The sequence below is a fragment of the Chiloscyllium plagiosum genome, unplaced genomic scaffold (genome assembly GCF_037043375.1).
Source record: "Chiloscyllium plagiosum isolate Xiang-an unplaced genomic scaffold, Cpla_swu_hap1 HiC_scaffold_23, whole genome shotgun sequence".
NCBI classification, from domain to species: domain Eukaryota; kingdom Metazoa; phylum Chordata; class Chondrichthyes; order Orectolobiformes; family Hemiscylliidae; genus Chiloscyllium; species Chiloscyllium plagiosum.
This window is the reverse complement of record NW_028270161.1, coordinates 26,940,372-26,965,708: the sequence shown is the minus strand read 5'-3', so window position 1 is coordinate 26,965,708 and position 25,337 is coordinate 26,940,372. Positions and strand designations below refer to the sequence as shown.

General features: G+C 37.9%; 1 protein-coding gene across 1 annotated transcript in view; it reads right to left on the bottom strand.

Annotated features, from left to right (window-relative positions):
* The window catches only part of reln (reelin), a 391,311-nt gene that overhangs the window by 359,830 nt on the left and 6,144 nt on the right, over positions 1 to 25,337 (bottom strand). The gene's annotated exons all lie outside the window — the stretch shown is intronic.

The window sequence follows — 25,337 nt, the reverse complement described above, 5'->3', positions numbered from 1 at the left end:
TAAATGTTTCAGTATAATTTCTATGAAGAATACTTTAAAATCCACATTAAAGTGACCACTGGTAATACTCGATTGATTAAAATGGTACTCGCTTTAGCAAGTAGAGCACTTTCATGATTCCATTAATTGTTCTTTTCTTGTTTTAGTTTATGTGCACTTTTCCCTGCTTTCACCAATCCCTTTCATTGACCTTAGCAATCAACTTTTAAAATGATTTCTTTTTCAGTTCTAAATAAAGATTTGAAACTGAATTGTCAGTCTTCCTTCATCAACAATAATGAATATGTTCAGCATTTCACAGAATCATCGAATCCCTACTGTGTGAAAGTAGGCCATTTGGACCAACAAGTGCACACTGACCCTGCGAAGAGCATCCCACCCGGACCCACCATCCTATTGTATCCTGTAACCCTGCATTTCCCATGGCTAATCCACCTAGCCTGCACATCCCTGGACTCTACAGGCAATTTAGCATAGCCAAACCACCTAAGCTGCAGATCTTTGAATTGTGGGAGGTAACTGGAGAACCCAGAAGAAACCAATGCAGGGAATGTGCAAACTTCACACAGAAAGTCACCTGAGGCACTTCTTGCCTTTTACTGTTTGAGTTTCAAAGTTTTAGCATTTTCAAGTTTTTTTTAAAACGCTTGAGCAGGTGTTCACACTCATGAGTTTCTGGATCTGGCAGGTTCATCAAACATAGTGGCAAACCTAGTAAAGACTGCATGCTTTTATGGATGAATCATGGGACTCATGAGACAGGCCTAAACAATGGAGAAAGGTCCTTCTGTGGACTGTTTTTAAATCACCCATTTTTTTCATAGATAGTATATAGCTGTATTTACATTCTGTCATGCCCTCATTCATGCCTATGACTAACTACTCCAACCCCAATCTTACTTGGCTTTGACTCCAACTTCACATACAACTCCCACCTTTCATTACAGTTGTGACTTCACTTTAAATAATACTTGATCTAAATGCTTAGAGACTCTATATCATACAATCATCATCTCCTGCCAATCTAGAATTTTTGCCTTCCCATCCCCCCAAGCAATTCAAATCTTACACTTTCATGCTCATATTTAAACCTCTTCATTATTCATCCCTTCATAATTCTGTAGCCTTCTCTAGCACATGACCTCTACTAACATTAAAAATCAACAACCCAGCTCCATAGTCCTTTGACCTCTTTGCCTGCCTCATGTCCATTTGGCTGTGCTTAAAAGTCTTAGGATGCCCAAGCATCATTATCTGGAAAATCTTCAGTAAACTCCTCTAGTGTGCTGATCTCCTTAAAATCTAGCTTTTTGGCAAGCATTCCTTATTCTACATTTCTTTGATGCCTATTTTTTGATGCCATATAAAAAATTGTTATTTGCTCTAATTGCAGGTTACTTATTTAAAGGTTTGTTTGGATGAGAGCTGGCACCAAAAGGTATATTTTCCAATTGGGAGCTTCACAAGAAGATTCAAATGCAAAATAAAATTCCACCAATACAAATAAAGAAACTTAAAAGACAGCCATTGTCAGACTAAAATCAAAAGCAAAAAGACCAAATGTGGAAACCTATTGCAAATTCATCAACAATATTGTTAATAATTGGTGCAATACCCCAGCAGATATTTAGAAGCACAAGTCCAACTGCACAGTTTTCATTTGTCAAATTATAATGTTAACTCTACAAGAACATCAGCTATTTGTGTTTAATAAATTGTCTTAGGCATATTCTTTCGTGAGGCACGTTCCTTCAAATTTTAGATTTGAGGCTTTCTTGAACTCCCTGAACAGTCTCCATTCCCACATACATAATCGTTGTGGTTCTGATATCTAAGGGTGTGACTGGCAATTAAGTACTGTAGAAATGAAGAGGGAATTTAGAAATTAGTTCACCTTTGTCCACTGATGGTAAGAAGTTTAAGAAAGGAGTGATAGAGATATTCCAAATTACAAAGTGTTATTGTAAGATAAATAGTGATGGATGTATCTTAATCAGACGACACATTTATGGCCTCTCATTTTTTTTGTCCTAAGATAATTTCAAAAATAATTTAAAAGGAAGAGTTGGAAAGAATTTGTTTACATAGAAGAAGTTAGAAGGTGGGACTGCCTTCCACAAATTATTGTTGATACAGAGTTCAAACGAGCCATTTAGATATCTGCTCGAGAAAGGAGAACATTAAAGGATTTAGGGAATGGAACAGTGTGGGATTTGGCGAGACTTCAGTGAAGAGAAAACAGTGCAGACTTGTGATGGGTATCAATAGGATTGAAAATGAAGAAAGTGTTAAACAGGGTAACAGCTTCTATCACCCATTTTACACCTCTGCACAAGGTCAGGATCTACTCATGTGAATCCACAAAGATAGCAATTTTCTTGCTCAGTGCTACTTAATATCCAACAAGGATAGTGTGAATATATAGTGAAAGATCATTAATATTCCAGGTATGTGAGAAAGTGATACTTCAGAAGTTCAAGAAACAAAGTTTGAAATTAACACAAATGCTGGAAATCCATCTGCTATTCTTCATTTATTATGCATTTTCTTGCAGTAAAATGACTGCGCACTTTCAGTTAGAGTCATAGAGTCATAGAGATGTACAGCATGCAAACAGACCCTTCGGTCCAACCTGTCCATGCCGACCAGATATCCCAACCCAATCTAGTCCCAACCCAATCTGCCAGCACCCAGCCCATATCCCTCCAAACCCTTCCTATTCATGTACCCATCCAAATGCCTCTCAAATGTTGCAGCTCATTTCATACATGTACCACCCTCTGTGTGAAAATGTTGCCCCGTAGGTCTCTTTTATATCTTTCCCCTCTCACCCTAAACCTATGCCCTCTAGTTTTGGACTCCCTGACCCCAGGGAAAAGACTTTGCCTATTTACCCTATCCATGCCCCTCATAATTTTGTAAAACTCTATAAGGTCACCCCTCAGCCTCCGATGCTCCAGGAAAAGCAGCCCTAGCCTGTTCAGCCTCTCCCTATAGCTCAAATCCTCCAACCCTGACAACATCCTTGTAAATCTTTTCTGAACCCTTTCAAGTTTCACAACATCTTTCTGATAGGAAGGACACCAGAATTGCATGCAATATTCCACCAGTGGCCTAACCAATGTCCTGTACAGCCGCAACATGACCTCCCAACTCCTGTACTCAATACTCTGACCAATAAAAGAAAGCATACCAAACGCCTTCTTCCCTATCCCATCTACCTGCGACTCCACTTTCAAGGAACTATGAACCTGCATTCCAAGGTCTCTTTGTTCAGCAACACTCCCTAGGACCTTACCATTAAGTGTATAAGTCCTGCTAAGATTTGCTTTCCCAAAATGCAGCACCTCACATTTATCTGAATTAAACTCCATCTGCCACTTCTCAGCCCATTGGCCCATCTGTTCAAGATCCTGTTGTAATCTGAGGTAACCTTCTTCGCTCTCCACTACACCTCCAATTTTGGTATTATCTGCAAACTTACTAACTGTAACTCTTATGCTCGCATCCAAATCATTTATGTAAATGACAAAAAGTAGAGGACCCAGCACTAAACCTTGTGGCACTCCACTGGTCACAGGCGTCCAGTCTGAAAAACAACCCTCCACCACCATCCTCTGTCTTCTACCTTTGAGCCAATTCTGTATCCAAATGGCTAGTTCTCCCTGTATTCCATGAGACCTAACCTTGCTAATCAATCTCCCATGGGGAACCTTGTCGAACGCCTTACTGAAGTCCATACAGATCACATCTACCACTCTGCCCTCATCAATCCTCTTTGTTACTTCCTCAAAAAACTCAATCAAGTTTGTGAGACATGATTTCCCATGCACAAAACCATATTGACTATCCTTAAATCAGTCCTTGCCTTTCCAAATACATGTACATCCTGTCATTCAGGATTCCCTCCAACAAATTGCCCACCACTGATGTCAGGCTCACTGGTCTATAGTCCTTACCACCCTTCTTAAACAATGGCACTACGTTAGCCAAACTCCAGTCTTCTGGCACCTTACCTGTGTCTATCAATGATACAAATATCTCAGCAAGAGGCCCAGCAATCACTTCTCTAGCTACCCACACCGTTCTAGGGTACACCTAATCAGGTCCTGGGGACTTCTGCATTTAAAAACATCCAACACATCCTCCTCTGTAATATGGACATTTTGCAAGATGTCACTATCTATTTCCCTACAGTCTATATCTTCCATATCCTTTTCCACAGTAAATACTGATGCAAAATATTCATTTAGTATCTCCCCCATTTTCTGCAGCTCCACATAAAGGCTGCCTTGCTGATCTTTGAGCGGCCTTATTCTCTCCCTGGTTACCCTTTTGTCCTTAATGTATTTGTAAAAACTCTTTGGATTCTCCTTAATTCTATTTGCCAAAGCTATCTCATGTCCCATTTTTGCCCCCCGATTTCCCTTTTAAGTATACTCCTATTTCCTTTATACTTTTATAAGGATTCATTCGATCTATCCTGTCTATACCTTACAAATGCTTCCTTGTTTTTCTTAACCAAACCCTCAATTTCTTTAGTCATCCAGCATTCCCTATACCTACCAGCCTTTCCTTTCACCCTAACAGGAATATATTTTCTCTGGATTCTCGTCATCTCATTTCTGAAGGCTTCCCATTTTCCAGCCATCCCTTTACCTGTGAACATCTGCCCCCAATCAGCTTTCGAAAGTTCTGGCCTAATACTGTCAAAATTGGCCTTTCTCCAATTTAGAACTTCAACTTTTAGATCTGGTCTATCCTTTTCCATCATTATTTTAAATCTAATAGAATTATGGTCGCTGGCCCCAAAGTGCTCCCCCACTGACACCTCAGTCACCTTCCCTGCCTTATTTCCCAAGTGTAAGTCAAGCTTTGCACCTTCTCTAGTAGGTACATCCACATACTGAATCAGAAAATTGTTCTTGTACACATTTAACAAATTCCTCTCCATCTAAACCCTTAACACTATGTTTGGAAAGATAAAATCCCCTACTATAATCACCCTATTTTTCTTACAGATAGCTGAGATCTCCTTACAAGTTTTGTTTCAACTTTCACAATACTGCATATTGGCACTTCTTCCTATGATCCTGGATGAGCTAGCAATAAACATCGGAATATAGCCTTCTGACCCTTAGGTTGATAAACTAAAGGTGGTTAGATTGGAATCAAGTTCGCTATCAACTAGTCTTGTGATTCAGTTCACAAGTTTCCAATGTAGAGATTGATGAGGGGGCTTTGTGTGCAATGGTAATGTCCCTACCTCTGAATCAGGAGGCCTGGGTTCAAGTTCCACCTGCTTCAGAGGTGAGTCAACACATCTCTAGATATATTTTAATCAACCTATGTAAAGATTGATGAGGTTACTAAACAGCCACTGGAAAACAACCTATGACAAGAACCAAGCATCATAAATTCTGTAACATTAACGTATTGTTTCTCAAAAGAAGTGCAGATCAATGCCATTGTTGCAAAGTTATGGAAGTGGCAAAGAGAGATTATTTCTCGACTGAGCCCTTCAATTAACAATACTAATAAAATAATTTATTACAACACATTCTATATAAACATATATTATATACAGGATCAAAAGTTGCATTAATCCTGACTAGTCAACAGAATTAGTAGGTACCCCTGCACCCAGTTGTATAATTCGTTCATGCCACTGGCATGTAATGTATTTAGTGTGAAACAAATACTATGACCCTGTTCATTCATGATTTTCAAAAGATCACTGCCTTTTTAGATCTATTGCATTCTATGTTTGCCTTCCATTCCCTAATTACATTCACTTGGCTTTTGGCTCCATTAATTCTCCTGGCTGAGATGTAAATTAGGTGCTGGTCCTTCGATAATTTTATTATGTAATCAGATTTTTGAAGTGTTGCAGAACAACTCACGCCATAATATTCTCCTCATTTTATCTGGGAAAATGCCTTTAAATTGGCTCATTGTTAGATCATCTAGGAGAAAGTGAGGACTGCAGATGCTGGAGATCAGAGCTGAAAATGTGTTGCTGGAAAAGCGCAGCAGGTCAGGCAGCATCCAAGGAGCAGGAAAATCACAGTTTCGGGCATGAGCCCTTCTTCAGGAATGAGCCTTTCAGGAATTTAACTGAGCCCTTCAATTAACAATACTAATAAAATAATTTATTGCAACACATTCTATATAAACATATATTACATACAGGATCAAAAGTTGCATTAATCTTGACTAGTCAACAGAATTAGTAGGTACCCCTGCACCCAGTTGTATAATTCCTGAAGAAGGGCTCATGCCCGAAACGTCGATTCTCCTGCTCCTTGGATGCTGCCTGACCTGCTGCGCTTTTCCAGCAACACGTTTTCAGCTCATTATTAGATCAGACATTGAAAACTGCAGTAACCCAACTTCAACAGAGAAATTTCTTCCAATTTACATATAGAGCAGGAAGGTAGTGTGCCTCCTCTCTAGTGGCTTTGGTAAGAGACCCACTCCATTTTACCGATTTAAGCAGCGAAATGCCTGCATTAAATAGGTACTGATAGGTAGCTTCCCAATTTGAAGACACTAAAATAGATTCAACCATGAAAGGTTAGGCATTAGGACCAGGGATTTGATCTTTATGGAGCCAATAGAAGCATTCTTATTTCAGGTCTTTTGAAATAACTGTTGGTTCTTTAAAGAGGCTAAACACCGTATCAAAGACTGCAGCAAGCATGACACACAATGCATCCACTGAAACTTTAAAACTGCACTGGACTCAGATGTCGGAGGATCCCGAATACATAGATTAATAAGGTGCCTACCTATTTCCAGGAGGTATTTGGGTTACCTATTTCAAATGGCAACTGGTGGAGCAACAGCAGGAACAAGGCAATAAAAGTACTTGCTACATTTTTCATCATACTCTGTCACTGTTCCCAGCTTCAAAATCTAGTTAACTTAAAACAATTTAAAAATTCTTGTGGTCAAGCAAGACCTAAGAAATTCTCAAATATTTGAGTAGATTCTATGTGTTCAAGTGCAGTTTTGAAGTTAATCCTGGAGTAATGGTTTGGCTCAAATCCAATCTTTGAATGCTGTGAAAAAGAAGTAGCAATTTGCAGTCTTAGAGGGGGTCTTTTACTTACTTAAGTGCATTCCATAGTCCCTGTGTTTGGTTCTATTCAATTATTTGAGGCACAGTGCTAATCTAACCCTTAATACAGTATTACATACTTCCCAAACTCTGACAGATATCTTGATGTCTAACTTTCCAATCAACTGTTCAAAAGTTATTACACAGGTGGGATTTTAACTCTGGCCTCCTATCCTGGATGTCTCGGTATAAGCTATGTTCAACTGCAAGTCTGCATATAAAAAGGGGACACATTGCGCCTGCAACTAGAAGTAAAGGATCTGGAAAATGACAGATATGGAAATTAAATTCCTGTTGACAGGCTGACAAGATTTACATGATGGTCTCCTCAAATAGAGGTGTAATGTGGGCAAAATGTCCATGAGGCAGGAAGACACTTAAGTGGTTCAATCAGCTGCCCAGACATGACCCAGGATATGGCGATATAGTTGGCTCTCTCTTCTACTGTTGTTAACTAACATTCATGTGTCTTGCACTACAGGTTCCTCTTTGTTTCTCAATTTAAAAAAAATCCAGAATGCAAAACAGTACATCTGTGATTTCACAAAAACAATCTCCAAACATAGCCCATCAAAAATCTGCAAGTTCTGAAACTCTTCTTCCCCCCCACTTCTAGCCTAGGAATTTTATTATCACAGTTTTGTTTTACCTTTGATTTTGAAGTTTGATTTTTTTATTTGTTTTTGAAAAGATACTTCAGCACCACAAATTCATGTTTAATTTTAGGTTGTACTGACGACGGAAAGGTCAATGGAATACATGCCTCATTGTTAAGAGATTTAATTTTGAATTAGAGGCAAATAAAGAAGAAAATCTAATAAAATTTAAAAACTTAACATTATGATTAGGTCCCATAAATGACATAAAAAGCAATGCTTTAACTATTATAATTCTTTATTATTTAGCTAAGGATTGAATAACACACTCCTTTAGCTGTCACAAAATTTCAATTGTTCTTTTAATTCAAAGAACAGACTATATTAGGTGTCAGCTTTGGTTCAGTGGCAATACTCAGAACATAGTAAACTTAAGCTCCATGCTTCAACATTTCACCCTTGCTGTCATGTTAGTGTGGTGCACAAGTGCCATCTTTCAGATGAGACATTTAACGTCTGCATGCTGATGGAGATAAATGATTCCATAACCAATATTCCTTGTAAACAATACTGCTGCATGGTAACATGGACTGTGCAGAGGTCATCCCCTGTTAGTTAAAATACAAAATGTGAAGGGTCTGTGCGCTTAAACAAACTAATCATATTTTCCAAGAAAAAAGTCTGGATCACTTGCCCCATGTTCTAGCCAACATTTTTCTTCAACATTCAAAAAATAATTTCTCCAGTTATTTATATTGTTTCTAGAATCTTGCCATGAGCAATTGACTGCTGCATTGGAGAGTACATATCAATAGTACTTCAATTACAGCGAAATAGTTTGGGACATTCTGATAATGTAAAATATGTTGTTAAAAAAGCAGGATCCTCCTTTTACTTACAGAAAATTAACAAATTGGCACTAAGTTGGCATTGCCATTGTGACTCTAAAATGTATACATGTGCTGTACAACTGTTGGGCCTGAACAAGATGACAAAACTTTAAACAATCTGGTTTAGCTTGTAATATAGGAGGGATGAAGTCATTGGCAAAGGCTAAAGGTGATTGGTTTAGTCTGCTCAAACGTGAGTTGGAGAAAGTTACATCTCAAACATCTAGCTTAATTGTTCAGGAGCAGTGGAAGGCTTGACACAGACTGAAGGGGTGCATGCCATATGGAAATTGACCTCAGTTTTGGGCGATGTTTCCAAATCTTGCTATTAGGTGAAAAAGCAGAGACAATTAGGATAGTTTAGTGAGTGGCTCCAGATGCAAGCATATAGAGGTTGGAATAGCAGCCATATTAAAGATACTCTAACTATGATCGGATGGGCAAGACTGAATGAAGTAAGAAAAGTCCCACTTAGCTGGATAATAGAGAATGGTGCAAGAATACTGAGGAGGACAGTCACAGTTGTGTATTGTTGGCAACGAGAGTTTGTATTTATGATTTCTCAACAAACAAAAAGCTTAGATTGCATCTTTTTCTTAAACTTTGTAGTTTCCATTTTTTACAATGCAAATGATTGCTTTGGGATTATAGTGTTACTCATGAAACTGAAAATAAAGTATTATAGAAAAGATGCAACAGTGAAAATGCAATCAATCACCTCCTTGCTGGAATGTTACAGTCAATGAACATTTCTCTATTTGTTTGCACTGTTGGATTCTATGTGAATACCATTACAGTGAATTAATTGCTTAGATTTTCTAATAAATGCTATAAGCTTCAGGTTAATAGATTCAGGATATGTTCTAGAATAACAGCTGCATTCAATCAACTGAAGAATATTAAACATCGTTCATTTTTGATTAAATAAAAATGCCCTTGGCAGTTCCTGTCAAAAGCTAATAAAACCCTTCACCAAAAAGTTGTTGTCAACAAGCTAATATTATCAAGTTCTGCAATTAGTATGGTAGACCTAGTTGATTTGATGAAACTCTAGTTTTTGAATGTCTTTGGTAAATATGATTTGTTGAAATTGTAAAGGTTAGTTATTCTTGAGGGAATCTAACTTATTGGAATGTTTTAATAAAAATGAATGAGTTATGTTCTGAACAAATTTAAATCAGCCCAGGTTATTTTTAATTTAAATATAGTTATGCCAACTATTGTAATCAAGATGAAGAGTACTGCAAAGAATCTGATGTCTGTTTATAGAGGGGCCTGGTAACAGGGCCAAAATAAATAACAAAAGAGTAACTGAAGACATGGTAGTTTTGTTTTTATACTAAAAAGTTCTACTTCAAAAGTTTTGAAAATCAAATCTAAAATCACTACACCTACAACATTTCTGATATTCTAAAGATTTTGGGAGGACAAAGTTAAAACAATCACATCTGTGCTGTTCTCAACCTTTGGATCAATTCAAACCAAATTTCAGACTTTTGTTAACATTCTTGCAGAGTTCCATTGAACCAAACACTATGAATTCAAACCATTCACTAGATTAATACCAGGGCTAGTCTTCAGCACTTTTTTTTATTCATTCATGGAATGATGATGTCAGGTCAGCATTTATTGCCCATCCCTAATGACTCTGACGATCTGGAATCACATGTAGGCCAGATCAGGTAAGGATAACAGTTTTCTTCCGACATTAGGGAACCAGATGCGGTTTTCCAAAAATGGACAATGGATTCATGGTCATCATTAGACTCTTCATTCCAGATTTTTTAAATTGAATTCAAATTCCACCATCTGCCATAATGGGATTCAAACCCGTGTCCCCAGAACATTGCCTGAGTCTCAGCAATAATACCTCTAGGCCATCGCCTCCCCCATTAACCGAGAAATGTAGAATTTTATATTACTTCAAAGTGATATGAAAGATGCTGGTTAATTTACAGGCTGGCTAGGTCACAATTTGAACCTATAGTCTCTCATTCCTCTGGGTTGGAACTTGCAGAATGGCTCTGGCAGTGGATATGCAAAGAAAAGGAGTTTGCAAACCTAATGTCAATATTATTTTAAAGTTATTTGAAAGCAATAAGGTAAGCAATATTTTTTAAAAATGTATTACAAGGCTGTTAAAAATCAAGTAAATCCATGATGACATTTGCTTTGTTTAAAATAAAAGGCTGTCAGAAGGGAAATATTACAGGGTACAGAACTGTTGGATCATCAAGATGACTAATTTTATCTGTATTTTCCCTTTTCCGCAGACTCACACCCCAGATGCTTCAGAGAAGATGCAATTTAAAGGTTTGCATCTGCAGCCTGTTAATAATGTGAAATCCATGAACAGCATACTTAATAAAATTACAACTTTGTTAGTCATCGTTTCCAAACAAATCAGACACCTTTTCCATATCATTACAGGATCAATCACAAACCAAGATGCTGTGTAGAACAAAGTAAAACAGTGAGTTGTACTCCTATCATAACTAGGGACTCAGTTTACTGTAGAGATGCAAGAACATTTCTAAATAAGAATAGATATTTATTTATTTATGGCGGCAGTCTTGCACAATATTGCAAAAAAGACTAGTGGGATGTATAGACTTTGTAGCAATTAAAAAGTTCCGATGACAATATGAAACATAAGAATAAGGCAGCAGTAGTTTAAATGTCAATTAATTTCATTTGGCTTGCATTCACCTAGACATAGTTTACATTTTAGTTAAAAAAAAATCTAAAAGTACAATAATATGAAGAAAAACTTCGGGGTAATTTTCAACACGACCAATTGGGGTTAAACGTACCCCTTTCAAAAAGTCACCCAATTTATATTTGCAACAGGAAAAAGGAATTTAAAATGTAAAGACTGTATCGTTTTATTTTTTATGTATTTTTGATTGTGAACTAAAATAGGAAAAGACATGTTTTAAAAACCAAGGATTGGCGCACTATTTAAAAGCAAGTAACCGGACACTCATCATGTACAGTTTACATTGTTGTGTGTTCAAGCCCTGAGCTGGAGAGTAAAATTTGCAGATGAACCAGTGCCAAAGTGTGTGTACAAATGGAGCTTTGGCTAGCAACAAACAGCTGATTGATAACTGGTATAGGGAGAGGCTGAACAGACTGGGGCTGTTTTCACTGGAGAGTTGGAGGCGACCTTATAGGTCTTATAAAATCATGAGGGGCATTGATATGATACTTAGACAAGCTTTATTTCCCGGGGTGGGGGAGTCCAGAACTAGAGGGCATAGGTTTAAGGTATGTGGTGAAAGATTCAAAAGGGATTTAAGGGGAAACTTTCTCACACAGAGGGTGGTGCATGTATGGAATGAGCTGCCAGAGGAAGTGGTGGAGGCTTGTACAATTAGAATGTTTAAAAGGCAACTGGATGGGTAAATGAATAGGATGGGTTTAGAGGGATATGGGCCAAGTGCTGGCAAATGGGACTAGATTAATTTAGGATATCTGGTCAGCATGGACGATTTGACCAAAGGGTCTGTTTCTGTGCTGTACATCTCTATGACTGTATGGTAACTAGTCCACAGATCTACGACAAAGACTTTATGCCTGCCAACAACAATATGATTAGCTCTCAGGTCACTGATGATTTGGGGTGTGAACGTGGGACAGAAATAATTGAATCTCTACAAGAGTATGGGCTGTCTTTTTTCTCTGCAGTAAAAAACACCAAGCCAGATGAAAACAAGTTAATTTTTCCCTCAACAGTTGCTATAAGCTGTGGCTCTAACCAGAGACTTTGTAAGTGTGAACAAGCAACCCTGTCGTCCTGTCAGCAAATAAAAGAATCTGGAAGAATGAAAGAGCAGCGTATCTTGACAACCAAAAGGATCATCTCAATGAACGCTGTGCATAGGGACCAATGAATTGCCTTCCTAGTCTTTCCTTCTACTCATCACTATTTTTCCCTTGTCTGTGGCTGTGGGTTGGGGAGGATTTATAAAATGGGTGTTATAGTCTCAACTAGTAGTTACAGTTTAGAACTGTTGATCCATAGTTGGAATCAATTTGTGATAAATATTTATTTTTGTTACATTCAGAAACTTGGTCTGTGCTGTCAACCAGAGTCTAAAAGACAGGTAAACGGAGGCATTTTTGGGTACTTGTTATAATTTTTTTTAACTTTGTAACAACTCTGTGAATAGTGAGGCTTGATTTTCAACACATTGCACTACTTCGGTGAGGCATAACTAAAAAGGTAAAATGAATCGATAGGTGTATCTGACGACTACAATAGCAAGAAAATACTACTTTGAAAGTGAATTCTAGATAAACATACCATTTGCCTCCACAACTGAGAAACAGTGAGGAGTATTATTTTCCAATAGGCTGAGGAAGACCATGGAAGCCTTTGGACATGGATTAGAACCTTAAAATCAGTTAGCTCAGTCACAGTGGACCAGTGGAGTTGGATGAGAATATGGACATTTGCTTGCAAGAGTTTGTGCAGCAACAGGAATAGCTACAGATTCTCTAATAACTGAACTTTATGAAAGCAGTAACATAAAGACTATTAAGAGAAAGAATTAGAAAAAAAAAATTGCAATTGTGGAACTTCTTTCTCAGCCACATGCATTCAACACATTTTACAACCGGTAAGTTGCTTTGAAAGGTAGTTTTATTGTAATGGAGAAAGCACAACACGCAGCTTGCACATCACAAAGTCCTACAAATAACAATCAAATAAGTGAGCAATGATTTAGTTACTCCTCTGTAGCCCCAAGGGTTCCATTCTTGAGAAGCCCCATGAAAGATGAAATTCATGAGTGTGGACCTTGCTTAATTGTAGGTTAATAATACATGATTTTTGCCTGCAAACGTTGATTTTTTATTGTTACTTAATTTTTGGCGCAGGCAAGTGATTTTGCGGATATAGATGATTTGCATAATTTTAAATGCTGGTTGAGGATAAATATCAGATAGGGCATTCATGAAGGATATCATTTACATCCATCTGAAAGGGCATACATGGCTTCAGTTTAACATATTGTCTGAAACATGGAATCTGAGACAATGCAGCAATCCCTCAATAGTAGTTGAAAGTGAGGACTGCAGGTGCTGCAGATAAGAGTCAAGACGTATGGCACTGGAAAAGCACAGCAGATCAGGCAGCATCCGAGGAGCAGGAGAGTCGACGTTTCAGGCATAAGCCCTTCGTTCCTGATGAAAGGCTTATGCCCGAAACATCAACTCTTCTGCTCCTCATGCTACCAGACCTGCTGTGCTTTTCCAGTGCTATACCTTTCAATACAATCCCTCAATATAAAACTGATTATGCTATGAAATCTCTGGTGCATGAACTGAAACTTCAAGCTGCTGATTTAGAAGCAATAGTGTTACCAATCAGCTGGGACTGACTCCTTACATTTGAGAATTTGATATAATAGAGGAAGGGTGAAACCTTTGGGCTATTGGATAAGAGAAGGGCGCAAACTTGTATTCATAGAATCATACATCAAAAAACATCTTCCATAAATACCCTCCAAACCTCATATCTTCCATTCTGTATGTAGGTTTGCTCACTGAGCTGGAAGATTCATTTACTGTTCTTTTTCTTAAGGGGTGGTAAATGGGGTCTAACTCGATGTGTTTGTTGATAGAGCTCCGGTTGGAATGGCATGCTCTTAGGAATTCTCGTGCGTGTCTCTGTTTGGCTTGTCCTAGGATGGATGTGTTGTCCCAGTCCTTTCTTATCTGTATGTAAGGATACTGGTGAGAGAGGGTCATGTCGTTTCGTGGCTAGTTGATGTTCATGTATCCTGGTGGCTAGTTTTCTGCCTGTTTGTCCAATGTAGTGTTTGTTACAGTTCTTGCATGGTATTTTGTAAATGACACTAGTTTTGCTTGTTGTCTGTATAGGGTCTTTCAACTTCATTAGCTGCTCTATCAACAAACACATCGAGTGAGACCCCATCTACCACCCCCTGAGAAAAAGACAGGAAATGACACCATCACAGGAAATAACATCATCACAAGAAGTGATATCACCAACCCAAAGATAACCCAAATATAAAAATAGAAAGCAGGAATCATCAGCAGTGCTTCGCCCACTGAAGATGTTACCTAGTAGGGTGATGAAACGTCTGGAAATGAACCTTCCAGCTCAGGAAGCAAACCTACATCCAGAACCTCAACCTGAGCTACAAATCTTCTCAAAACTCGCTTATGTCTTCTGTCTTAAAAATGTGTCCCCTTGTTACAACTCTTCAACTAAGGGTTTCTATCCAACCTGTCGATGCCCCTTACAATCTTATGAATGTCTAACAGGTTTCCCCTCAACCTTTTCTGATCCAAAGAAAACAGCTCTTACCTATCCTTCATCGCTGCAATGCTCCAACCCAGACAATATCCATGTGAATCTCCTCTGCACCTTATCCAGTGCAATCACATATAATGATTCCTATAGTGTAATGGCCAGAACTGCTCAAGGTATTCCAGCTATGGCCCAGCCCAAGTCTTGTACAGCTCCAAAATAACTTCCCAGCTGTTATGATCTACGTCTCAACTGATAAAGGCAAGTATCATGCCTTCAGTACCCTATTAACCTGCTGTTCCATCTTCAGGAAATCTTAGACAAGCACCACAAAATCCCTCAGTTTCTGAGCTTTCTAGTGTCCTACTGCATTCCTTGTTTCTTCTACCAAAGTGCATCACCTCACAATTATCAGGTTGAATTCCATCTGCCACTGATCTGTCCATCTGACCAATCCATTAGATCCTCCTGTAATCCAAGAACTTCTGCACTGTGAACCACCCAGCCAACCTTTATCACCTGTAACCTTACTTATCATTCTCTCTTGCATTGTCATCTCTATCATTTTTGAATATCACAAACAATAAGGGTCCCAGCACTGATCTCTGTGGCATGCCACTGGAAATGGGTCTCCAGCCATACATAAAGCCTTTTACCACCACCCCATGCCTTCTGTCACTAACCAACTTTGGACTCAATTTGTCAAATTATCCTGGATCCCATCTTTTTATCTCCTTTGTGAGACTTTTTCAAAGATCAAGATAAAATCCACATAAATGACTTCAATTGCATTACCCTCATCTACATACTTGCTGTGCAAATTATTAGCCAAATTTGTTAGGCACGTCCTCTCTCTGTAAAAAACAATGCTGACTATCCCTGATCAAACCTTGTGACTCTAAATGGAGATTAATTATACCCTTCAAAACTTTCTTCAATAGTTTCCCGACCACTGATGAGAGACACTAGTGTGTATTTTAATTCCCTGATTTATCTCTATCACCTTTCTTGAAGAGTGGAACCACATCAGCTATCCTCCAGTCAGATAGGAATTAAAAATATGGGTCAGTGTCCCGTTGTTTTCCTTCATTGTCTCCTAGAGCAGTCTGCAATACAATTCATCCAATCCTGAGGATGTGTCCACTTTTAAGCCTGCCAAAACTGCCAATACTTTATCATTGATCATATCAGTCTCCTAAAAAAAATCCGCCTTCTCCCAAGAGAAGACAATGTGAAATACCCATCCAACACTCTACCAAGGTCCTCTGGCTCCACACACAAGTTTCCCCCTTGGTCCCTAATTAACCATACTCTTCACCTTAATACATTTATAGAATATCTTGGCTTTCTCCTTAATCTTTTTCATGCCCCCCTTTTTGCTCTTGTAATGGCTTTAAGTTCCCATACATGTTCAATACTCCACTAATGCCTCCATCAATGTGCTCCCTTTATACCTACTATATGCCTTTTTTTTAATCCAGAGGTTAAAGAAAGCACTCATTGTAAAAGGTTAGATTAAATGTGGGGTTTGAATTCTAGTTTAAAATTAAATAAGTTGCTAAGACTGTGCATTACTGGATATAAACTGATTTGAAAAGCCAGGAAAATTGATAGTCAAAACAATCAGTCAATAAATGCACTTACCAATGTACTTGATCTCTTACTGAACCTCAGTCCTTCTAAAAGGCCACCTTGTGGCCAACTGGCAGATTTTAAAAAGCCAGAGATGAGGAGTTTGTCGAATGAAGAAAGATTGAACAACTTAGGCCTACACTCTTTGGAATTTGGAAGAATGACGGGAGATCAAATTGAGGTGTTCAAGATGATAAAAAGTGTGGATAAAATTGATATGGAGTGAATGCTTCCTCTTGTGGGGCATACTAGGATAAGAGGTCATTGTCTTAGAATAAGGGGTAGCAAATTTCAAACAAAGTTGAGGAGAAACTACTTCTCCCAAAAGGCTGTGAATCTTTGGAATTCACTACCCCAAAGTGCAGTGGATGCTGGGACAGTGAGTACATTTAAGGAGGAGTTAGACAGATTTTTAAGTGGCAATGATTGGAAGGGACATGGAGAGAAGGCAGGAAAATGGGGGTGAGGAGCATATCAGCCATGATCGAATGGCAGAGCAGACCCAATGGGCCAAATGAACTTATAATACCTTTGTCATTCCTCCTGTGTGCTTCCCTTGACTATACCTGTTCAAGGTCACAACCAGTACAGTACATCTCTCACCAACTTGACCAATTTCCCTCCCAAATAAATGTCTTGCTGCCCTGATCAAGCAACCGTAATGTCAGATCATTGTAACTACTTCCAAAGGCTAATCCTTCATCAGTAGTTTATCTGGTCCCCCAATATCAATAAAATATTCCTCATATTCTTAATAACCTCCAGCTCCGTGGCTAATTTGCCATTGTCTCATGTGGAGTTTCTATAGTTATTCAGTTCTTTACTCGCATACTTCAAGCATTAAACCATAATGAGTAAAAACAGCATATTTTAATATTTCATAGACGGCACCATCTGCTGAATCCAATTGTGAAACACCCAGGACCCTTTACTGCTTAATGATAGTATGACCCAGCTACCAACATATCTGTACTTCAGTTATAATGGGTTTTTAGTAAGTCAAATATCTCTAAAAAACAATTTATATCATTTCTCTCTTTATAATGTGATATGGGTTAGATCAATTCTAAGCTAAAAATGTGTTGCTGGAAAAGCGCAGCAGGTCAGGCAGCATCCAAGGAGCAGGAGAATTGACGTTTCAGGCATGAATCCTTCTTCAGGAAGGGCTCATGCCCGAAACGTCGATTCTCCTGCTCCTTGGATGCTGCCTGACCTGCTGTGCTTTTCCAGCAACACATTTTCAGCTCTGATCTCCAGCATCTGCAGTCCTCACTTTCTCCTAGATCAATTCTAACCCCATGTGATGATATGGATTTCTCCACCAGCTTTAGCTGCAATATAGTTAGATAAACTAAGCAGATAAAGAGAACCTTTGCTCTTGTTCTCTTGCATTGCTCTTGCAACTTTCCTGACTTCAGAATAAGATAAACTGTGTCAGATTACAAGGTTAGTCTAGAATGCAAAGTTTATTTAATCTTAAACACAGTTAACATTGAACAAGCAACTAAACATTTTGCATGAATAGTCATTGGAAACTCCACTGTTCCTCTTGAAACAGCAAAGAGTCAAAAATGCTTTTCCTAAACTATTCTGCAACATGAAATTGAATCTTGAACAGTTACTTGCTTCTTACATCATGAAACATCACCATATAACTTTTGAGTAGCTTCTATTTAAAGAAACATTTCCTCTCCTTTAGTATTGATTATATTAGATGATAGGTTGGCAAATACTTTATATGTTAGAATTGAATAGAATGGCTGAATCCATGGATCTCTGAATGCGAATAAAGAATAATGTGAATGTACATTCTGGGAGATTTCCATCAAGTAGAGTAGCAATCAAACTGTGCAGACAATTGTCTTTCCAGACCGTCCATGTCTCTTGCTTTTTCCTAAAGTACAAATATTAACGAGACAATCATACATATCTATGCTATTCTCAGAAATGGATTAATCTGTATATTTTCTGACCACAATGAGGGTTGTTTTCAGACTGGAGGCCTGTGACCAGTGGAGTGCCACAAGGATCGGTGCTAGGTCCACTACCTTTCGTCATTTATATAAATGATTTGGATGCTGTGCATAAGAGGTACAGTTAGTAAGTTCGCAGATGACACCAAAATTGGAGGTGTAGTGGACAGTGAAGAAAGTTACCTTAGATTACAACGGTATCTTGATCAGATGGGCCAATGGGCTGAGAAGTGGCAGATGGAGTTTAATTCAGATAAATGCGAGATGCTGCATTTTGTGAAAGCAAATCTTAGCAGGACTTATACACTTAATGGTAAGGTCCTAGGGAGTGTTGCTGAACAAAGAGACCTTGGAGTGCAGCTTCATTGCCCCTGGAAAGTAGAGTCACAGGTAGATAGGATAGTGAAGACGACATTTGATGTGCTTTCCTTTTTTGGTCAGAGTACAGGAGTTGCGGCTGTGCAGTATATTGGTTAGGCCACTGTTGGAGTATTGCATGCAATTCTGGTCTCCTTCCTATCGGAAAGCTGTTGTGAAACTTGAAAGGGTTCAGAAAAGATTTACAAGGATGTTGCCAGGTTTGGAGGATTTGAGCTTTAGGGAGAGATCAAATAGGCTAGGGCTGTTTCCCTGGAGTGTCGGAGGCTGAGGGGTGACCTTATAGAGGTTTATAAAGTCATGAGAGGCATGGATAGGATAAATAGACAAAGTCTCTTTCCTGTGGTGGGGGAGTCCAGAACGAGAGGGCATAGGTTTAGGGTGAGAGGGGAAAGATATAAAAGAGACCTAGGGGCAACATTTTCACTTAGACGGTGGTAAGTGTATGGAATAAGCTGCCAGAGGAAGTGGTGGAGGCTAGTACAATTGCAACATTTAAAAGGATCTAGAGGAGTATATGAATAGGAAGGGTTTGGAGGGATATGGGCTGGTTGCTGGTAGGTGGGACTAGATTGGGTTGGGATATCTGGTTGGCATGGATGATTTGGACCAAAGTGTCTGTTTCCGTGCTATACATCTCTATGACTCCATGGTGAAAGAATTAAATAGACATTAAGTACTTAATTACTGTGAAACTAGATCACTTCTGACTGACTTGTTAGATGTCTCATTCATCAATTAATTTATAGCACATTAGAATTTAGCAAAGGGAAGGATGAAAGAAGGCAAGAACAGGATATGACTGCAAACTAGCAAGAAACATTAAACAGAATGTACAACTTTCTATTCATATATAAAGGAAACAATTGATAAAGTTAAGTGTGGTCCATTACAAGCAGACAGGATAATTTATAATGGAAAATGGGGAAATTGAAGAGAAGCCAAACAGTTATTCTCTGAGTGTCTTCTCGGAGGAAGATAAAAGAATAGAGATTCAAGGGACCAGTGAGAATAACAAACTGAAAGAAATTAGTAATGAAAAAGGAGTAATGGACAAATCAGTGATGAAAGAGGTGACTATAGAGACAATGCATACATTTGTTGTTATCTTTCAAAGTTCTAAAGATTCTGAGGTAGATAATCAGCCACAATCTGGAATATTGGAGCTTAGCAGAGGGGCCAAATGGTTCCCCACAACCCCCCCCACCCACCCTCCCCCCACCATGATCCAATATTTTTACAAAAGACCCGGAGGGAGGAAACACTTTAAATCAGGACTACGTAGACAAGAATGCATTTGGGTCAAAATGAAAATCAAGAGCTATGTTAAAATTAACAACAAAAACATTATTTAAAAATCTCAAACTCATTCAAGAATAAATTGCTGCAGCTGAGTTTTAGGATTCAGATTCACAATGTAAAGATTTCTCTTGGACACACCTGGCTTTAGCTGACACCTAAACTCTTTCATTGCATTTAACTTTCTTCCAGTCATGTGTGGAAAAAAAGCTTTCTCATCACAAGAACTGCAAGGTAAAATAAGAAAGAAAAAGGGAGAGTAATGTGTAGTTCACATGATTTGTAAAGTTGTATAGTAATTGTTTAAAAAGAAATTAAAATGTTGCCAAAGCCTTCCCTTGTGCAGAATTTGTTTTGCTTTTTGCATTATTTTCACCACTTTAAAGACACTTATTGAGCATAAATGTAACCCTTAGAATTACACAGAAATGTTCTTTGTTACAAAGTAACAATTTTTTTTGACAAACTTGCTGGTCTGCTATTAATGAAAAGGGACAGTGGACTGAATATTTAGAACTCAGAAAAACTATATTAGTTAGGCTCACAAAAATATCTGGAGTTTGCATCCAATAAAACAGTGAAGTGAACTGACAGGCTTTGCAAATTGTTGAAGATGTGAACACTGATTGAGTCGACAGTCGTTGCGTGATTTTGTCAGTATTTTAAAATAAAAGGGAGTTAATGGTGCTCCAGGATCAGCAATCTACTGTTAACAACTGACTAGAATAGTGTAATTGATGTGTAACTGGCACCAAAAGAAACCACCACCAGATAAAATAATGGCAGCAGTGAATTGTTAAAAGCAAATTCATGCAGCCACCTAGTTATTTAGAATATAGGCAGCAATGTGAAATCTTGTTTCAGATTTCCAATTTTGTTTTCTTTACATGACATTACGAATACAGAAAAAGCTGACTGCAGTGTGCCTTGTCTGCATTAAGTAGGAAATTTACAGTAATTATGGATTTGAGCAGAAGAGAGCATTAAATGTATGGTATCTTTGCTAGCCTCCAATTAATTGTGATTGAACTCAGCTATGATACATTAACTTTTACAGGGTGGTTGTCAAAAATAATTTCCATGAAAAGGAGTACAAAATTTAGAGACAGACAAAAGTGGAGACCTAAACATGTTTCACCCTGCAAATATGTTTTTGAAAATGTGCCTAACACGACAAATGAATAGCCTGTTAAGCACTAAAACAGTGTAATATCAATTAATTAAGGGTCCAAATTAAAAGGAAAATTAAAAAGAAACTTAGGAAACTGCTTCATACAGGAATGGTTGAGAATATTAATTTGCAGACATTCCTCATGTTATTATTGGATTTCATCACAAGTTTGCAACTGCCACCATGAAGTTTCAATAAACCAACCAATTAAATTAATACATAAGTTTGGTCTGAAGTGATTGACTTTATTTCATTTTGATTGTAAAGGAAAACAAGTTTTTTTTCCAACACTTCTGGAGAAGCACAACACTGTTCTGGAACTTATAAATGGAAGGAATAAAGCATTTTGATTCATTGTGTTCATATCTTCCCCAATTATGTTCAATTCAGTCTACCATTCACTCTATCTAATAAAGATTCTCCAGACTCTCAATCTGCCCCTCAGAAAAGACAAATCCACTAAACTTCAGAATATTGGTTACTTCCAGTTCCAAAAGTTCAGGAATGATTATATCTGATACAGCATTCAACTATTTCTATCTAGCATCCAAGACTCAAATCCGTTATCTTTCACACCCTTCACTTAGCTTACATCTTCTGTCTATTGAAAAATGAGCTGAATTTCCATCCCATTTGACATGATCTAAAATTATTTTAGCCAACTTACCAGGCACAAATTTTGATTCTAAAATGCATGAGTCAATATTTATCACAACTCTTGTTGCTTTCTAGATGAACATTGATACTATCCATAAAATCATTCAAGTGACAGACTGATCAAATTTCCCACAAGTCATCTTTCTCTCTCTCTGGACCTTTCTAACTTTTATCTGCAATTGAATGTTGGTTAATTCCCATTTTCAAAACTCTTTCTTATAAAGATATTTCCTTAACCAGCTAAAAATGAGGTCACTTAAATACCACAGATAAACTTCCATAATTGTATGCAAACCTTACAGCTCTGATTAAAAAAACGTATTGCGCTCAACTGGAAATGAACACTGGCATATATAGGGTGCATTACCATGAGACTCCTCTCATTAACCCACATTATTAAAATGCCACGTCTGAAATACTGGATAGTTAATGTAATTTTGATTGAGCTCCTAATGTTTTCGTTGATCTATGCTACCTATATGACATCACAGAACAATTAGATTCCCAGAAAAATATTTTAAAAATGATGTATATCTTCCTACTTATGTTTTTACCCACTACACAAATCCCAGTTTCTCAGTCTTTCTAATCTTCCCCAATCCAACCTCATTTCTGATCCCAAACTCAGCTTCATGCTGAGCTTTGTCCGATCTGTGTTCTATTTGCATTCTCTGCTTGATTAACGTCACTCCAGCTTCTACATGACCTAGCAACTAAATATGGCACCTGTCTGCCTAGTCAACCTTGAATGTCAGCTGGTGCAGCAAGTCTACAACTGCCACTATGAATTTTCAATAAACCAACCAATTAAATGAATGTATAAGTTTAAATTTGAAGCGATTGACATCATTTCATTTTCATTGTAAAAGGAGAACAACTTTTTCCAACACTTCTGCAGAAGCACAATACTATTCTGAAACATAAATAAGGCATAGAAAGAAAGAGACATTTTGGTCCATCATATTATTGTCTTCCCCTGATTATGTACAATTCAGTCTATCATTCACTCCAATTTACAGAACGTCCCAAATAAATATTCTCCAGAACTTCAATCTATCCCCCAAAATAGCAAATCCACCAAACTTTCAGAATATTGGCACCCTAAATTCCAACAGTTCAAGAATTAAATTTTATATTTTACACAGCATTCCAGTCTTCCCTCCATTACTCACTGGCTGACAGCCTTCTATCCAACTTAATCTGTTTTCCCACCAGTTTTTCTCCAATGCAAGGAATAGAGGGGCCATTGACATGTGTTTTTACTGTGCATTCCTTTAGATGTGCTACAATACAACAAAAAGGAATGAAAGCTGCACACACAGAAACCTGTTCACAGAGGAGAGAATAAATGAGGAGAGAGACAGGAAACAAAGTGAATTTAAAGGAGAACAAAGCATGGGAATGGGGATGGATTTTTACAAAGAGGGAGGCAAATAAGGTAAAGAGGTCACTTTCTTTCCATCCGGGACTAGGAAATATTGAGATGAGAATTACCACGAGGTTAGGCAAGTTAAATAATGTGTTATCTCATTTCCTGAAATCTATTAATTAAAATAAAGAATCAGTATTTTCCAGTTAATATTCTGATTTGTATCAGAATCTTTTTTATAAAAAAACCACTGTAGCCCTGCCATAGCCAATTGTGATCAAGTCCCATTAAGAAGTCCCAGCAAAATTAGTCACTGGGGAACAGGCGTAGAACTAAGAGAAGGTCAGTTGCTAGAAATTTTGCAGTAACTTATCTCCTGGCCTAATAATGCCTGACCATCATCTACTAAGCGTAGTTTAGGAATGTGATTGAATACTCTTCACATTCCTGGCAAGTGCAGCTCTAAAGAACGTTTAATACCATCCACACCACAGCAGCCCAATTAATTGACAACACATCCATAATTGTCAATATTCACATCCTTCACCTTCGACTTAATGGTAGCAATGTGAGTCAATGCAAGATACCCGCAGTAATTCACCGCGGCTATTTCAACAGCATCATTCAAACTTGTTAGGTCCACTACCTAGTTCAGCAGCAGCAGGCACATGGGAATCCTAGAAGATGTAAGTCCCTTTTCAGCTACACACAATCCTCATTTGGAATTGTAATGTTGTTACTTCCTTATTGCTGAGTCAAACTCTCAGAAGTTCCTTCCTAACAGCACTATGGGTATCCCTGCAACCCAAGGACTGGAGCAGTTCAAGAATAAAGCTGAGCATCACCTTCTTATCAGCAATGCCCCATATCCCACGTGCCCCAAATAAAAATGGTAAATACCCTGTCTGCTCATGTCAGCGTGCCTGACTCATGCAAGAAATGTGACATACTGTTACCTTCACCATTTAAAAGGTCTTTCAAGGTATCAGGTGGGCAGGAAGCCAGCATCTAAAAAGGCAGTATTTGACATTTTGATATTGCTTGACATTTGAGGTAGTTATGAGAAAAAACACTAAATGTTTTTGAACTCACCTGATTTTCATAATGCTTATGCAGAGTTTAAGTTGCTGCAGTTTAAAATGATGTCTATGGAGCAACACTTATTTATTTCAAAAAGAAAGAGGAACAAGAAGGATGCCACACAAATAATCATATATCACAGGAAAACAGACCACATTCAGTGTTAACCCTGAATCCAAGCACGAAAGCAGAAATTAGTTGCTTGGATTTCAGTGAAATTCTCTCTTAATAGATGTGACAGACAGAGCTGTTTGCTAGAGGTTGAAGTTTCACAAGATAATGGTTTTGAAAGTCACCACAACCTCAGGCATAGGGTGCCACACTAAGTATTATTAGCTATATCCAATTCACACTATCCATAAGTAGGTCATGCATTGTTTGGTAGAACAAATCCTAAATCATTATTTTCACAGAAAACTGGTAACATGTTGTAAAACAGCAAGTCTTTTCCCAAAAGGCAGAATTCCCCAAGACATAGGGTACCAATAATGATACCCATTGTGGACTAATGAGCATGTAATAACAACAAATTTATGAACGACAATGGCAGCTTTTCTGTGACCATCATCATAGGATCATGTATGTCAATACCTAGACTGTAGTCATGATGTCTTTATTTTAAGAAAAATCAACATTCCCCATTATTTAACTCAAGAATAATATAATATTGGGTATTATGAACTGCTGGTCAAGATGTCTTTATGCAGCTGTTAAAAGTTGCAAAGAATAGATAAAATGATGTCCACACAACTAAACAAATCATTATGGTGCATATTATTGACATGCAATAGCAATAATTCTTATATTTTTACAGATCTCAGGTGCATGAGGATTTAATTAAGCCAAAGTCTAGAATAATAGAACATAGTACAATCACTAGTTAGAT